The 16,222-nt window shown below is 40.1% G+C and overlaps 1 protein-coding gene across 1 annotated transcript in view; it reads left to right on the top strand.

The window, feature by feature from the left end:
* Positions 1 to 16,222, top strand: part of ADGRL4 (adhesion G protein-coupled receptor L4) — a 147,621-nt gene that overhangs the window by 42,963 nt on the left and 88,436 nt on the right. The gene's annotated exons all lie outside the window — the stretch shown is intronic.

Below are 16,222 nucleotides of genomic sequence, written 5' to 3' on the forward strand. Positions count from 1 at the left end.
TTAATTAATTATAGGGCAATCACAATTTTTCCTGACCTAGGGGCAAACCCAATTGAACATAATGGAAAGTTAGAGAAAAAGATATTTCACTGATAAAATATGTTTAGATTATTTTCTATCAAAACAGAATGCAAGATAAATTCAGAGAAATAACAGAGACGTTTTGATTGACAGTTTCCAGAGCATTTTTCTTTGTTTGAGAAATCAATTGTGATAGGAAGTAACATCGTACAGGATATGATATCTTTTGTGAACTTTGTACAAGTTGTTCTTTTGGGTAAGAAGTCCCTGCCGCACATAGAAAAAGATTATAGATTCTTACATTTCCTGCTAACTCCTACATCTGATGTAGGAAAAAAGTTCTAATTGTTAACTTTAGAATTCAAGCTCCATAATGAGGCGAAGTAAAGTGATGTGGCAATGTTTCTTTTATATTTGTAATCCAGGTCGGTTTGCTGACACTTGAAAGTCCATTTGATATTATAATTGGGGTGATCCTTGAGTGATGAATATCTATTTGTGAATGTAAGTCTGGTACCTTTGATCCTGAAGTTGGACAAGGAACACTGCTATCTGACTTTATAATCAAAAGAAGTAGGTGGTCTCAGGAAGAATGTATATGGAATCATTTAATCTGACTCTAATTTAAAAGCAAACAGACTAAGAGAAGGAGGAAAGTATATCAAAGGCATTTCCAACTGGGCAAATTAATTTTTGCAAATGACCCATTTATTTCCTATTACCTGAAGCAGAACTAATAATTTTCGCTATCTTGCCCAAACAATCTAGTTTATAGCCTTTTACCCAAGCATTCTTTTTGACATCTGACCAAATGTATTCTCTATTGTATATAGTAAAGTTACTTCTTCCAGGATTTATTTAGGAAATATACTTACTATGTAATAGCAAATTATTCTGCTAAGCATTCATTTTCTCCCTCCAGTAACTTTTATCGAGGCTTTTTTTTTCTTAAATCTTGGCATATCCTTTATGTTACAAGGAAGAAATGGAGAAACAAATTAAGGCATCTAAAATCTAAATTCTGCCAACATCTTTTCAAAATGGAAGCATTGAAATGGGGAAATGTAACAGGCTTAATAGAGAAGCAGAATACATATGATAAAAATTCATTCAACTATCCTGGCCATTTATTATAATATAATAAAAGGCACTGTGTCATGCTTACTATCACATGCATAAGTCTATATATGCATATAATCATATATTTATCCTGAGATTTTTGCGCACTAAAAATATCTGTCTGTGATCACCCAACATGCTTAGATCAGACGAAAGCCTTGCATGACATACTAAGTGTATTGTTAACTTTGGTTAAGGTTTTGTGGCTTTATTGGTTTATTATTACAATAATGAATCTATGGAAGCATCAGACTTATGGCTTTCTATTTCTTTGGGTCTCCTCCAACATGGCCCCAAATCTTTCGCTTTAAAGTTTTTGCTTTATTTCGATTAATTTTAGTTTATTATTATGTTGAAAATTCTAACTTATGGCCAATGGTGAAATGTAAAATTTGTTACTACCGGTTCTGTGGGCATGGCTTGGTGGGGGTGGGGGTTAATGTGACTGGGTGGGTGTGGCCATTTTTTTTTACTTTTAAAAGCATTTTTTCTACAGCCTCTTCAACTAAAGAGGTTGTTAAAAAATGCTTTTAAAAGGCTCTGACGATCCCAGCTGAGTTGCTTGATCGTCAGATGCTTTTCTTTTCTTTTAAAAGCATTTTTTTGCCTTTAAAAGAAAAAAAAGCCTCTGATGATCAGGCAACTCAGCTGGGATCACCAGAGCCTTTTAAAAGCATTTTTTCTACAACCTCTTCGGCTGAAGAGGTTGTAAAAATGTTTTTAAAAGCCTCTGATGATCAGGCAACTCATCTGGGCCGAAGAGGTTGCAGAAAAAATGCTTTTAAAAGGCTCTGATGATCCCAGCTGAGCCGCATGATCATCAGAGAATTTTTTTTTTACTTTTAAAAGCATTTTTTCGGCCGAAGAAAAAATGCTTTTAAAAATTAAAAAAAACCTTTGATGATCGTGTGGCTCAGCTGGGCATGTGGGCGGGGGCAGGGATTTTTGCTCCCAGTTCTCCGAACCACCTGCTGCCATCACTATTGAATCGGGTGATCCGGTCCAAGCTGGGAGCATTTCACCCCTGCTTATGGCTAACCTTAAATAGAACTTTTTTTTACTAATAGTAGTATATAATTTTAATGAGTAATTAGCACATAAGACTAAGTGTACAATATCTATCCATCTGTCTAACATGTATACTACAAAATCAAGAAAATGACATTAATTTATTGATAGATAGTTTTTGTTTAACCTACAATCTGGTTCTTTTTGAACAAGATGTGGCTTCCATTACTATTTAACTTTCTGAGTGACTGAGAATTCTAGTCTATTGTTTTTTCCTTTTGTGTGTGTGTAAACATTAAAAGATTCCTGTTACACTAATAGAAACATTTCAAGAGTGGAACCATTATTCTATCACTTCCTAGATTAGCCATGTGACCCTGCAAAACTATATCATCACATAGCCATTTTCAAAACTGCAAAAGAAAAGTCTTCCACTTTTCAAAATTCTTGGAGCTGCTGCAAGTAAATTGACCATTTAAAGGTATGGGGGAAAAGTGCAGACACTTTCTGAAGTTTTGAAGTTAGTCCAATGTCCATCCATTTCTGGCATATTTCTGTGTTCTGTGTTTAGGGACTCACCTAAATTGCTAATCTTTAAGCAGATCGCAAATCCAATCTTGAGGTATAAAACATATATAAAAATCATAAAAGTTATTAATCTCCACAACTTCCAAATTTTGAGAGTTGCTCTTTTTTGAGCCCCCAAGAATAGTTCCTCATTTTTTGAACTTTACTAAACTCACTAGTGTTAGTTGGAAAACTGCACAACCATAAGCATTTATTCAATAATGGTGGAGATTATTAGGGAAAGTACAATTGTGAACTTGATTTTGTTTCTGTATAACTAGAGCAGTAGTTGAAGAGGTAATATATTCCAGATTGCCCGCTACATGGAGACCCCTACGCTAGCTAAATTCAGCAAGGTGAATATCGCTGGGATTTGTTTTACAGGAAGACTTCATTTTCTTGTTTTGGAGGGGTTAAGTGAGCAACTTCAACCACTGCTTCCCTTTGGGGATTACGCTACAGAAAACAACTCCGATATCCCCAGAGAGTAGAGAAGCAGAGAGCGGCTGTCAAAAAAATAGAGCTGGATGCCATGAATCAATGTGTTCCCCAGCCACCTTCGCTCCATTCACTTCCCAACCAGGGCTGTCCAGTTTTGTGCAGTGACAGCCCCTCAGCGGCCACCAGCCTGAAGCTGTCAAATTCACCCAAGACAGGTTTTGATCACAGGGGAGCCTATGTCCAGGTTATTCTGGAGAGAAAGAGGTGAAATATTTCGTGCCTTACGAGTCTTTCTGATGCTAGCGAGGAGTGGGGGGGGAGGGCTACATCCTTAACTTCAGAAACTTTTGAGCAAAGTCTGTCAAAAAGTACTCGGGTCAAAGCGCCATTGAAAAGAATGAGGGCTGTAAGAGAAACATGGATATTTATTAACAGATGGCTAATTACTTGGATATGGGATGGTTGGCAAGTAGAGGGCCTCTTTGAAGATGACCTCAGGGACAATTTAACATAAAATTATAACAATGTCAAGTCTAATAGGAAATCAGTGCAACAGATCCCTATAATGGCTGATTTCATAACTGATGCCACCTGCCTCATCCAACCTCATTATCCTGTCTATACTACCTCCATCCTCCATATACCACTTCATTGCCCCTCCTTAATTTCCACACACATATCACATTCTCATTGCTCTATGTATTAATTTCCATCTCAACAGGAAACAGAGTGTATATCTATAGCTTTCCATCCTAATAATAGTGACTACGGAAAATTTCTTATGGTGGTATGAGGATGCTAATCATGACAATTGTTGAGAATGAGGATTCAAGCTACCTTTTATAATCTGAACATTATTCATGTCTACCTTTGCTATTTTGTCTCACTTATGTTTAGTATTATAAGAGATGGTTGAAACTACATTCTCAATAAAACAGTAAATATATACTGTTTCCTTGTAAAATTTCCATGAAGAGTAATCCAGGGTCCACTGAAATTCATGGTAATTTTTTCCTGTTATTTTAGAAGCATGAGAACAGATGTAAATATTCAGATGATACAGCCCTAAAATTATTGCGAGTGAATTATGTGGTTACGAAAAAGATTGATAATAGATATATCCATTTTTATTGAATATTAAGTATATACAGTCAGCCAACATGTTTGCCTGGGAGACAGAAATATATGTATAAGTATTCCATAAATTGTGTTGCTTTAAGATGTTATCGTATCTAAACATACTTATGAGGAAAAAGGTCTACCATGTTCATCTAAATCTATTTCTCAGTCAGTATTATGTATAAACTTACAAATATGCAATGTAGGATTATTGTGCTTATGTTAAAGATTTTGTCCCATAGAGCTTGCATTCTCATATTTATAAAGTAGTAGCAGAAACAACAATTCCTGGTAAATTAAGGTTGTACAAATGTATCTTTCATTTATTTTGGCTGAAACAAGTTAGAAAGAAAAATCTGGTCTGCCAAATCCCCAAAAGCTCTGATTAAGATGTGGCAAACTCTTCCAAATCTTGAAGATCAGAGTCAGTTTGACACTTAATTAATCTTTTGGTTTTTGTTGAATCTTGGCTGTTTATATTCTTGAAACCATTAAGTTATGGCTTTTCATATTCTGTCACAGTTATCTTTCTTGGGTTTGAATTAAGCAAAGTTCTGTAACTGAATTACTACTGATTTCTGCTCTAGTTGGAGCTACAACTCTAGGGAAGTAATCTGCAGATAAGCTTGTAGAAGTCTATTACATTCCTGAAAAGATTCTGAATCTGGTCAGCAGCATTTCCATTTAATAATATAGGCAGTATGGGATTATTGAACAAGGCCAGCATATTACTTTATAATCTACACACAACATGATCTAATCAACAGTCTCTAATGTGTCTCTCAAACCTCTCTTCTTTCTCCCATGGTGGGTATGTTTCCTGTAAAAGAACTAAGGTTGAGGTAGTTTTAATACAGAAAATTTTATTTTACTTTGAGCCACAGTGAATTTGCTAATCTCAGATATTGTTGTTTTCTGAGTAAACAAATTAATATAGCTTTCCCAATGGAATATGTAACTGTACTATATTCCACAATATCAGACATGACTCACTCAGTCTCATTCAGCAGCTGATGGTGTGACTGGTAATTAGCTATCAAGATGCCACGTGAAGAACATTTATTGGCCTCAACTTTTCCTATTTGTGCTGGTTCAATGCTAACATCTGCCACAAAGTTACCTTGTCTTATTTAAGCTATTATTATTAACCATGGTGAGGATTCAATCCATTATCCATGGCCATCAAAAGAAAAAAATTACATCGATACATTAGGCGTACATCGCTATAAGTGCTCTGAGATTTCTCAAATGTCAAAAAGAATTATTTCCTATGATGCCTTCTTCTGGGTTTTTTGCTGTTGTTTTTTTCAATGAAGAGAGTCATTCATTGTGCATATTAGGATTGGGAAAAACTTTGAAGGGATGCTTCAATTTATTGAAGCTTTGATCAAGTCACTCCATCAAAGGAGATTTATGAATTGGTGTGGGGACCTGCTTGGGAGCAACAGATCAAAACAGGTGGCTTCAAAGCATATTGTAGCCTCTGGAAACACAGTACAAATTTCTGTACATTTCTATTGCTTGTGTGATGTACAGTGTTGTAACTTTATTTCCATGGGGGTTGAGGTTGAGTGGCATTCTGAGATGTTTGACATTGATATGACTAGACAGTCAAGGAGTTTCATCTTATCAAATCTGGAATGTTGTTTTTTTGTTTTTTTGTTTGTTTTTGTTTGTTGAGATGACAAGAGTACCATTATTTAGGATTTTATTCTTTTTCTCAGCTCTCAGCTTCTTTAATGCAGCCAGTCATAAATTGTATTTTTGCCCTTCCTACTTGAGTCTTACTCTTTGGTACTGGTGCTGACAAAACATGTATTTATTATTATGGGCTCAAGGCTAACAGTTGCAACGCTATACATCCCTGGGTCAAATAAATCAGTTACATTTAAGTTTATACACTTTAAGACACTCAACTGTGAATGAATTGGCAGCAGAATAAAACACAGAAGCATGGGTCAAGCATTATTCTTTTATTAACAAGGACAAGAAAATAGTACTGTTTCTTGAGACAACTGCTTTCACTTTGTCTGTCCTTATAGCAATGTATTCCACTGTGCCAGCCTATTTTGTTACCTCTCTTGAATTTTACCAACTAGTCACAACTCTGACATAACTACATTCTTCCATGATGAGTGAGTTTTTTTCCCCCAAGACAGGCCAGTCTTACAGCCAACAACTGCTGACATCAAAGCATCCCTACGCATAAGAGCAAATCAAAGGTCATTCCTCAGTATATTGCCAAGCCTGACTGCACACCAAAAAAAGTGAAAAAATAAAGGATTGCTTTAAAACTGTTTTTAAAAGTTTTAAATTTTAAATTGGGATACTTTGTGTGTTGATCATGTTCTGTCTGTCTTAAAAGACGTAAATTGGAAATTGTTTAAAAAATTAATATGGTGATGTTTTTAAAGATGTCCACCAAAACCTGGAAGGGATAATATCCTCTAAATAGGCTACTATTCCTGCTTCTTTTCTCTTTCTTTGACCAAAAAAATGAAGCCACTGACTGTATTCATCTTGAGGCTTCCCCATGATGACACAGAGACTAATGTTTGTTTAATTAAATCTCAAAACGCAAAGCAACTTGAGAAACAAATGGGTTTTCTCGCCAATCACAGATTTAAATTGAATATTGTCCTTATCAAATCTCAACTATCCAATTCTAATTGTATCAGAGTAGAGTTGCAAGGGTCTCGTGTACATTCATTTTCATGTGGAGGCACACTTGAAATTCTTAAAAATTTCCAGCACAGTATCAGTGCAAAACTGTACAGAACTGTGCTGAGCATATATATCATTGGCAAATCGATATCTTCTTATCACTTAGCAGGCAAACTTTTTTTTCTTGAGTTCTTTTAAATGTTTCCTTTTTAAAGTAAATCTTGAGTTCTTCTCAAAAAGTTTATTCCTTGGTGTGTGAAGAGCATCCTTGCCAGAAGTCATTTGGTTGTGCATAATTAAGCTAGATAGTAATGTGGTCATGGAGTATATGCTTGGTTGCATTCAAAGGTACCCTTTCTAACCAAGATTAGAAAAACAAGCTTGTTTACAAAGGTTACACATTTTTCAATCTATAAACCCCACAGTTGCTATTTTCCTTGAACCATGCAGTGTTCAATAGCAAAGTAAATTATGATAAAAAGTTAAAAGATAAATTTCAGCCCTTAGGTCCCCGAACTGATTTATTGTGTCCTGTGTCTTTGATTTATTAAAAACATGCTGATGATTAATATGCTCTGCAAGAAATATAAAGAAGTATTATAACTTAGATATTCACAATCCATACATATGTTCTTCATTCTCAATAATATTTTTATTTGGAGCACCTTTGTTAAATGTCATCCAGGGTTGTCAATATTGTTAACTTTGATTCCTAACGGCTTAGGAACCTAATGGTTAAATCAACACCCCTGCAACTTTCATATAACTTGACTAGGGCTATTCCAATATGTAGCTTTTATATTTTCCATATTGAATTTGCCCCACAGGTATACATTTTAGCTTCATCAAATAGTTTCTGATACAAGAGTCAGATGGAAATAAAAGTGCAGTAAAAAAAAAACCCAATAATATTCAGCCTGGAAAAGTATTCAGTGTATCTTTTGGGGGATAGAAGTGGGAGTCTATATGTTACCATAATTATTTTCTAACTATCCAACTGACTCTTACTAGAGAATAAATTGAAAGCTGTAATATCATCACAGTTTCCCCAGAACTGATTCCCCACTTTTAAACAAGACACTGGATATTGGAGTAGGTTTATCTAAATCTCTTATTCCTGCAGATTGTCTCTGAAAGCAAATTAATTCCACCAGAAATTTAGTTAGCCTGTATAACTAAAGAAAAGCTAGCCTTGAGAAGTGGCAATAAAGAGTTTGTTGTTTCTTTTGTGAAAATGGGAAGAGAGTTCCTTTGTTGGAAAGGACACTGGGCACTGAAGAGGATCTACTGTGTATAAATCCATTAAAATTTTTACAAGGACCTAGCTATGTGGATTGCTGAAAACACTATGATAAAACGGATACGCAAAACCTGTAAAGATTTTTATAGGGACTACTATGTGCCAGTTGAAAGCATTCCTTGCCTTGTTTGAGGGTTAAACCATTTATTTATTCGTTGTGAATAAAATTTATAAAGCCACCCCATTTCACAAACTGCGCCTCTGAGCAGTGTGCTACAATCCAATAACAACAAGCCAGTCAATTTAAAAATATAAAATCCAGCATAAAATAAAAATGATAAAAAAGCCAACCATAGGCAAAGGGAGGATATGAATGGGCACCTAGTAATGGAGCTGTGGGAACCCTAGAACTGATTACATAACCGGGTCTTGGGGGACTTCTGGAATGTCAAAAGGAATGGAGTAAATTTAATTTCAGGAGGAAGAATCTGTCAGGAAAAACCTAAGAATGGCATAGAATAACCCAGAATCTTACCAGACTAAATTTACATTACCCTCAGCCTAATGGATATACCCTGGGATAGTGATGGCTAACCTTTTCCGGACCAAGTGCCCAAAGTGTGTGCACCCGAGCCCCCAAAATGCAATGCATACATGGTCCCTGCACATGCGCACGTGGTCCCCATATGCAGCCCACCCCTGCACATGCACAACCCCCTCGCACGCACCCCACCTCATAGGTTTTTTTTTTGTTTTGTTTTTTTAATTTGCATTTATATCCTGCTCTTCTCCGAAGACTCAGGGCGGCTTACACTATGTCAAGCAATAGCCTTCATCCATTTGTATATTATATACAAAATCAACCTATTGCCCCCAACAATCTGGGTCCTCATTTTACCTACCTTATAAAGGATGGAAGGCTGAGTTAACCTTGGGCCTGGTGGGGCTTCAACCTGCAGTAATTGCAAGCAGCTGCTGTTAATAATAGACTGCATTAGTCTGTTGAGCCACCAGAGGCAGGTTTCATAGGAAACTGCCACTTCACTAAAGTCCATTAGAATACCTACCCCTATATAGATATATAGAATACCTACCCCTATATAGTATTAGAATACCTACCCCTATATAGATATAATCATCAGAGAATGTTCCATAAGGCAGTTGCCACAGCAGAGAATACATGTCTCCAAGGATCCACCAAATATAGGTCCATAGCTTATGGTTCCAACATTAAAAGCAATTTTTTTTTTGCACTGTACCACATTTCAGTCCATGAAAAAATGTGATGGAAATATTTCGTTTGTATTTAAAAGGAAAAAAGTTGGAACATAACAATAATAATGGGTTGAAAGCAACTGTGTCGTCCTGGAATATATTCTCCCATTCTCTTCGGGTCTTTTTTTTTCAGTTGAGAATTCTAACATAATGTTTTTTCCCAAAATTGCAGGTTATGTTTGACTTATATAATCCAATATTAATCTATGCCTTACTGTTTGAAAGCCTCTTATATCAAGAGAGGCATTTTGTATAAGTTACCAAAAAAAAACACACACCTTGGTTCTCTAGCATACATAAATGAAGAAAACATTATCCATGATATGTGCACCATAATGCTCCCACATCTGCAAGAATAATAGAAATATTGTTGACTGATAGTCTCATGGCCAAGAGTTGAACTAACTCAAACAGGAATGATAAATAGTGTAAAGAAATAAATCCCCATGAAGTACCTCAGCCTCTAATCAACAATGTTGGGACAAGATAGAACTGGAGCTATCAGAGGAATCCCAAAAGTGCTTTTTCCAAAAGGCCAGAGTGGGATCAACATCTATAAGGAGTCAAGAAACTTTTGGAACAACAACTGGACTTCCTTGGTTTTTCTTTGAAAACTTTTTACTTCTTATCCAAGAAACTTCTTCAGTTCATGGTTGTCCCAAAAGTGGAAAAAGCACCTTTGGGAAAACCATGACCTGGATGGTTGAGAATCTTAATAGACATCCGAAGAATCATTTTCGTTTATCATATTAGCTTACCCAATGTTTATATTCTTTTTGTTCTACAGTTAGGAGTATTCAATTGATTGTGGTCCAGATGAGGAGATACTATACTGTGGTCTTCCCACTGGAGAATAACATCCCTTAGAGCTTGGCAATTTCCTATTATGAAATGCTTCTGCCAAGGATCAAAGACCTATTTATTTAACTGGGCATTTAACAATATAAAAATGTTACCAATGAAGATTTATGGATATTGTAATGTATCTTTAAATATTTTGGCGGGAAACAAGCACGTTGCTGATTGGTTGAAGCCGCCGGTTAAACTGTATATAAGGAGAGGTTTTTCCCCAGCCCGGTTGCTGGGTTCACCATATAGTAAAGAGCTGTTGTCACTATCCTGGTCTCCTGCCTCGTTATTGCCCGAATCTAACACTGGCGACGAAGGTGGGATTTCGAGGTTAAGAGCACCAGGAACGAGCTGAACGCACGAAAGAACCGAACCCAGCAAAGCTCAGGGCAGAAACGCAGCGATGGCCAGCTACACTCCGCCCGCGCCGTTTGACCCATCCAGGGAGAAATGGGGAACGTACATGACCCGTTTCGAGAGCTTCCTGGAGGCAAACGAACTGCAAGAGTTCCAGACAACCCGAGGTCATCGACATTGCGGAAGCCCTGGCAGAGCCAACACCGGTACAGTCGGTATCGTGGCAAACTCTGCAAAATCTATTGAAGAACCATTTCGCGCCTACACCGTCCAAGTACGTACGGCGTTTTGAATTTGGAGAGCGCAGACAGCAAGAGGGCGAATCCATCAGCGAGTATATGGCCGCCCTGAGGAAAGCCTCCAAAGATTGTGGGTACCGAGACTTGGATGAGGAGCTGTTAGAGCAACTCATCCGTGGGGTCAGAGACATTCGTTTGCGGAGGCGGCTGCTATCAAAAAGCAATCTAACGCTGGCAAACGCTCTGGACGAAGCCAGAGCTCACGAGATGTCCACCCAAGCGGCGGAAACCCTACAAAAGCCACTCACGCCAACGGCGAGCTCAAAATCAACCCCGGTCCACAACGAAGAAATCCAGACCGAATCAGACAGCGAGGATGAGGAAAGAGTTTGCCTAACCGGGAGAAGGGGCAAAGAAGACCGGGAGGAATGCGGAAGTTGCGGAGGGCAACAATGCAAGTTCAAGGACGCTACATGTCGGCGGTGCGAGAAGAAGGGGCACCTGGCTCAAGTCTGTCGAGCACCCCAACCTTCCCGCCGAAAATTCAAACCAACCAATCAGAGCGCGGGATCGGCTAGGCGACCCGTGATTGGTCAAAACAAAAAGGGCGCGAACTCAAATCGAACGACTGTGATAATAGGCCGCGCAGCAACCCGTGTAGAGAAGAAAATCTTCACGAAACCGAAAATCGAAGGAGTGCCGTGCCGACTAGAAGTGGACACAGGGTCAGCGATCACAATCATGTCCTGGGACACTTTTGCGAAAGCCTTGCCGAAAATCGCCAAACGCAAACTGCAAACTCAGCGGCTAAGAGTTCACGACTACCAAGGGAATCGCATCCCTGTTTGAGGGACCACCTCCGTCCGCGTCGAGTACGGACCACACAAGAAGACCCTGCCCATCACGATCGTCGAAGGGACACTGCCAAGTTTGTTGGGACTAGACTGGTTCCGTGCGCTGGGCATGGGAGTGACTGGCATCTACAGAAATGACTTTAACCTAAAAGACACACTTATGGACGAATTCGAAGATGTGTTCAAGGACTGCCTGGGCAAGTATAAGGGGACCCCTATTTCCTTCAACTTAGACCCCCAGGTAGCCCCTATACGGTTAAAAGCAAGGAGGGTCCCGTTTGCCCTTAAACCCAAGATTGACAAGGAGATAGACAAGCTCATCAGTCAGGGGATACTAGTGCCAGTCGATCATGCAAAGTGGGAGACGCCAATCGTCACCCCAGTGAAATCAGATGGGTCAGTTAGAATCTGCGCTGACTACAAGGCAACGTTAAACAAAGCCTTGCAAAAAAGCGCTTACCCGGTCCCCGTGGTACAACACTTGTTGCACTCGCTGGGGCAAGGGAACGTTTTCGCCAAATTAGATTTGGCCCAGGCCTATCAACAACTGCCTGTAGATGCCAACACAGCCGAAGCCCAGACAATTGTGACCCACAGAGGTGCGTTCAAGTGTACCCGGTTGCAGTTTGGGGTGAGTGTGGCACCTGGCCTATTTCAAAATTTAATGGAGCGACTTCTGCAAGGGCGCCCGGGGGTAGTCCCCTATTTTGATGATGTATTGGTATCAGCCGAAAATTTAGAAGAATTGGGGGAGCGATTGAGAAAAGTTCTGGGCATTTTCCGGTCAGCCGGTCTAAAGGTTAAAGTGAACAAATGCCAAATAGGGGTAGAATCCGTAGAGTTCTTGGGCTACAGAATAGACAAGGAGGGAATTCACCCCACTGAGAGCAAGGTCAAGGCAATAAGAAAGGCTCCAGCGCCCAAAAACAAAACAGAGCTACAAGCATTCCTGGGGCTAGTGAACTTTTACGCGGTCTTTTTGAAAAATAAGGCAACCGTTGCCGAGCCGCTACATAAGTTACTGGGAAAGAATACTGCTTGGTCTTGGGGAAAGTCGGAAGCTAGGGCTTTCGAAGCAGTAAAAAACCTACTCTCGAGCGATAGCTTACTGATCCAGTATCATAGCACAATGCCATTGGTATTAGTTTGGGATGCTTCCCCTTACGGGGTGGGGCTGTGCTCAGCCACAGGCTTCCAAATGGCACAGAAGCCCCAATAGCCTTCTACTCCAGAACGATGTCCTCGACAGAGAGGAACTATAGCCAGTTGGATAAGGAAGCTCTAGCTATAGTGTCAGGGGTAAAAAAGTTTCACGAATACGTTTTTGGTAGAGACTTTGAAATTGTTACAGACCATAGACCACTGTTAGGGATACTGGCTGGCGACCGCCCAACGCCTGTGGCACTTTCGCCCCGATTGACCCGATGGACTATCTTTTTAGCCGCCTATTCCTACAAACTGCAGCATCGGCCAGGAAAAGAGTTGGGGCATGCGGACGCATTAAGCAGATGCCCACTACCAGGGGCGATCGAAGACCCCACTCCGGGGACGCCCATTCTGTTAATTGACTCTCTGGACTCTGGCCCAGTCACGTCTAAGGAGGTGGCTCGGGCGTCATACCGGGACATTACTTTGAGAACTGTACTCGGATGGGTACAAAGAGGGTGGCCCGCTGCGCCGGGCGAGCATTTTAAAAAGCGTGGGAACTTTCGGGTCAAGGGGGGTGCCAGCTATGGGGGGATCGAGTGGTGATCCCAGAGAAATTGAGGAAAAGGGTGTTGGATCTCCTCCACGAGGGTCACCCAGGGATCGTTAGGATGAAGGGTCTAGCGAGAAGCTATGTGTGGTGGCCCTTAATGGACTCAGAAATTGCTGAAAGGGTAGGGAAATGCCAGGCCTGCCAGGAGTCCAGACCTCTACCCCCAACGGCCCCGGTTCGGGAATGGGAAAGACCCCAAGGGCCCTGGTCTAGAATCCACATTGATTTTGCCGGCCCCTTCCACGGCCAAACCTTCCTGGTAGTAGTCGATGCCTACTCCAAATGGCTGGAAATCATTCTCATGAGATCCATGACAGCCGAGGCCGTGATCTCAGTCCTACGGCACCTATTTGCAACCCATGGGTTGCCCGACACATTAGTATCCAATAACGGCCCGCAATTCACGGCAACCCAGTTTGAGGAATACTTGGCAGAAGAGGGCATCCGGCATGCCCTCTCGGCGCCTTTCCACCCTGCGACGAATGGCCTTGCAGAGCGTTTCGTCCGAAGCGCAAAAGAGGCATTGTCCAGACTCAAGCCAGGCGACTGGCAAACAAAAATAGATATCTTCCTGGCCGTCCAACACAGAACCCCCTGTGCCACAACCGGCAGAAGCCCTGCAGAATGGGCCGAAAGCTCAGGTGCCCATTAGACCGTTTAAATCCAAACTATACACCAGAGGGTTACAAGGGGGGACTTGAAAAAACAAGAGGAATGGAAATAGGCGACCGGGTATGGGCACACAACTATGGTGAGGGCCCGATCTGGGTAGCAGGAAAAATTCTAAACATAACAGGTCCAAAATCATACTTGGTGGAGTTAGAGGACGGCCGAGTATGGAGGCGACATATAGATCAAGTAAGAAAACGAATAGCCGAACAATCCGAGTCAGACGAAACAGGCCCTGACTATACAATGTTTGAACCCACAGCTGACTCACACCCGGGAAAATCGCAGGACTTATCTGAATTCCCGGAGGTCCAGCGACGCCAACAGGTTCCATTAGAAAACAGCAGGGACGACTCGGCAAATAATCCAGGGCCGGATGGCCTAGAGGAGGAGTTGAGAGGAGCAAACAGCCCCTCCGGTCAACTCGACCCGCTCCCAGGAAATGAGCTGCGCAGGTCCGAAAGAGTCAGGAGACGCCCAGTCTATTTGCGTGATTACGTTGAAAAGTAATATGTAAATATCATGTAAATATAGGTAAAATGTTTTCTGGGAGGGAAGGAGTGTAATGTATCTTTAAATATTTTGGCGGGAAACAAGCACGTTGCTGATTGGTTGAAGCCGCCGGTTAAACTGTATATAAGGAGAGGTTTTTCCCCAGCCTGGTTGCTGGGTTCACCATATAGTAAAGAGCTGTTGTCACTATCCTGGTCTCCTGCCTCGTTATTGCCCGAATCTAACAGATATTGCCTTTTTACTAGTGTATATTGTTGAACAATTTTATGTAAACACTTCTGGAATTAAGGATGAAAATGATCCATGGTATCAGGGAAATAACATTGTGCTCAGGAATACCCTGAGATTTGTAGAAGTATCCAAAATATTTCAAAAAGAATTCTAAAGTGCATCTATACAAAAACACACTCATAGCCCCAAGTAAAATATTCTGCTGATAATTATAGGCACCGATTATCAAATGTTGAAATAGAAAACCAAACAAGAAGTGAAAAAAATATATTGGGGAGACAGTACATGGTCCTATGCAAGTTTTATATAATATGTAAGATGCTAGAGAAAGAGCGAAGCAGAATAAATGACAGACTGAAATGCCAGAGTAGGATCAAGACCTAGAAGGAGTCAAGAAACATTTTCTCGCAGGTTGCTAGGTTAACAATGGTTATCTAACAATGGTATACCAATTCAGTGAACTCACATATGCTGGAATTGTATATACACTCCTACCATAAATGTCACGTATTCAGGAATGCCCTCTTTTTTCTTCAGAACATTCACCTAATTTATGTCTTTCACTTGGTAAGGTCCTTTACCTTACCCAGATGTAATCCTATCACATTCCTCTTAGACAAAACATTTTAAGTTTCTGAGGTTATGACTTCAGTGTCACATCAATAGTTCAGAGTTCATTGACTAGGAATTTAGGGAAAGCTCTATTATTTTTAAGACTAAGTCTTGCAGTTCATAAAATAGAAAATTCTGTAGATCTCTTGTCATTGTATAGAAGTTGGGCCAAAGATGTTCTCTTCATTCTAGAAATACCATGTTTTATTTTTAAATTTTATTATCTGCTGTATTTAATGGCAAATCTGAACTCACTGATGGCAAACAGTTTTAACTGTTTTTGAACGTTCTATTCACATTCTACTTACATTCAAGTAAACACCAGGAATTCCCTACAGATTACTTAGCACTTCCTGAAGGTCAATAAGCTGAATGGTTTGTGCCATAGGAATGCCATGGATCACACGGAACCCTATCCCCAGGCCCATTATTGTATGATCATTGCTCTCCCTCTCTTTCCTTTCTCTCTCTCCTCCCCACCTGTCCCCAAACGCATGTGTAGGGTAGCAGAGTATTGTAAGCTTCAACTAAGTTCCATGGCATTCTATCAACCTAAATAAGTAAAACAATAATACATATATCCGTAACACAAAGACACTCATGCACATAATATACAGGCATACACTCACACAAAAACAAAAGCATCCCATTTAAAGCTAGTGAATTTAAGATTTTTAGATCAATT

The sequence above is a fragment of the Ahaetulla prasina genome, chromosome 3, assembly GCF_028640845.1.
Source record: "Ahaetulla prasina isolate Xishuangbanna chromosome 3, ASM2864084v1, whole genome shotgun sequence".
In the NCBI taxonomy this organism is placed as follows: domain Eukaryota; kingdom Metazoa; phylum Chordata; class Lepidosauria; order Squamata; family Colubridae; genus Ahaetulla; species Ahaetulla prasina.